The sequence below is a fragment of the Boleophthalmus pectinirostris genome, unplaced genomic scaffold (genome assembly GCF_026225935.1).
Source record: "Boleophthalmus pectinirostris isolate CB_2022bp ecotype Guang Dong unplaced genomic scaffold, ASM2622593v1 HiC_scaffold_16, whole genome shotgun sequence".
NCBI lineage: Eukaryota > Metazoa > Chordata > Actinopteri > Gobiiformes > Gobiidae > Boleophthalmus > Boleophthalmus pectinirostris.
The window spans coordinates 38,762,591-38,764,766 of NW_026571095.1; positions in this window are offsets into that span (position 1 = coordinate 38,762,591).

Consider the following 2,176-nt stretch of genomic DNA (forward strand, 5'->3'; position numbering starts at 1 on the left):
TGCCCCGCATAAGTTTGGTTATGACTTGTGGGACTGTCGTGACGCAGACAGTACCAGATGGGTCCCTATGTGTCAGTCCGTTCGCCTCCATGGGCAATTGACATTAGTGTGGATTCAGCCAACACTGTTCACACGACCCTTGACCCGTTGCGCGGTCTCGTCCCGCGGTGGCACCTGGGGCAGCGCTGCTTGTATGGCCTGCGGTAGGTAATCAAGGTTGGTTTGGAACTTGTTTTTTTCTCTAATGTTGTCCCTGGTTGCGGTGTCAGCGTAGCACTTGAATTTTTCTAGGGTGACAGAAACAGCTGCGCACACGCGCAGCGTGTGACAGAGTCAGATTCATTTATCTGTCTCGTGGGGTGGAGCACTCGCGCTTCGTTGTGCGGTCTCCTCTTGTCGCTGGCGTTGTCTCCGCCGTGCGTCTCGTCCGCATCTGGATGTTGCTTGCAGCGTACTTGTGAGCGGGGAATGATCCTACTTGTCTGCTCTCGCGCAACACAAAATATTAACTCTGGACTTGATGATCACTCAGCACATGGTTTGTTTTCTGAAGTGAGAAGTTCATGGTCAGGGCGGAGGCCTCGATACCTGCTCGGATGTCGCCGCGAACACGAAAATCGGTCGCCCCTGGCCAGGCACCGCGTCGGCCGGACGACCGGTGCCAGCCAGGGGACTAGTACGTGGATGAGCTGTGGAAGGGCCATCCGGTCAAAGTTGCATCTTGACACTTGGGACATCTGACGTTACGATCTGTGGTCACTTGGTGAATTTGGCACATTCCTTGAAGGCTAGCATGTGGACTCCTGACTTCACAATGAATTTGAGATGGTAAATGTATCTATATAACTTTGGTTCTCACCTCAGACTACGCGTGTTTTTTTGCCTCACGGTGGACCATCAACGTTCATCTTTGAGTGGATCACTGTGTAGGAGTGTGAACGACTGCGTGAGAGTGACATGGTATAGATCGACAAACTGCACATCCACTTGGCTGAAAGTCTAACTGAAAGTGAAAGTAAAACTATGAACTCATGAACTGTGACTATGAGCCTCGCACCACATGTTGGAAAACATCATGGAACAGTTCACGGTGACTGATCACAGACTGGACAGGACTTTGGTCTTGGAGCACAGTGTTTGTATGTATTTGTTTGGAGGATGAGTCCCTTGAAATGTCTCACCGTCTCGTTTTCGAGAGGTCCTCATAGTTACAACACCAGTACAGTGTGGAGAACATCTCTGAGACTTGAAGCTTTACAAAGGCTGGTGTGTAGAAGGAAGGAAATGTGGAATTGTTTTTAATCATTGTAAAACGTTTTGTGTTGCATTTTTGTATGAAAAGTGTTTTATAAATAAAGTTTGATTTGATTCAACTCAGCAGTGAACAAACGTGTGAGTTTGACACAAACCAAATGACTCTGGACCTGGTGTGTTGGAGACTCACCTGTGACTCATGACTCTCCTCTCTCACATCATCCCCTGTCTCTCTATGTTCTCTGAAGTCTTCATCAAACTCCATCTTCTCTGTGGTTCCTCTGATCTCCTCCGAGCTCCTCCTGATGATCTCTGTGAGGACACAAACAGAACATGAGACTCATCAGTTTGTCTTTAAGCGTGGACATGGCACTGACACGTGGATCTGTGCGCTGAACCAGATCTTGGAGAAATAGAACTCCTCTGTCTGCAGCTTCATGAAGTTAAACCTGGATGTTTTGTTGGAGATTCTCTGTGTGACCATCTGATGTTTGCAGATGATCTGGTCCTGTGTCCTCACAGTGCAGGTCTACAGCAGCTTCTGATCTGCTCCCAGTTTGGTTTAGAACATGATGTTAAGTAAAAAGTTCTGAAAAGTCACATAATGACCTGGGGAAAGGTGGACGCCCCAACCTGCCAACTGTGTCCTTCAAGAGGAACCCTGGAGCACTTCCTGATCTCCTGCCCAACAGTCCTCAGCCAGGGTCATTACACCTGTCGCCACAACCAGGTTCTGAAAGCCAACAGCAGATTCCACCAACAGAGAGATCAGCAGGTGCAGCAAAGTAACAGCACTAATCCACCTGCACATCACATTTATCAAGAAAGAAGAGCAGCCAAAAACAGAGAAGAAGACAACAAGCTCTCTGTAGGAAGTTCTCTGTAGACCTTGAGAAGCAACTGAGATTCCCTCAGAACATCA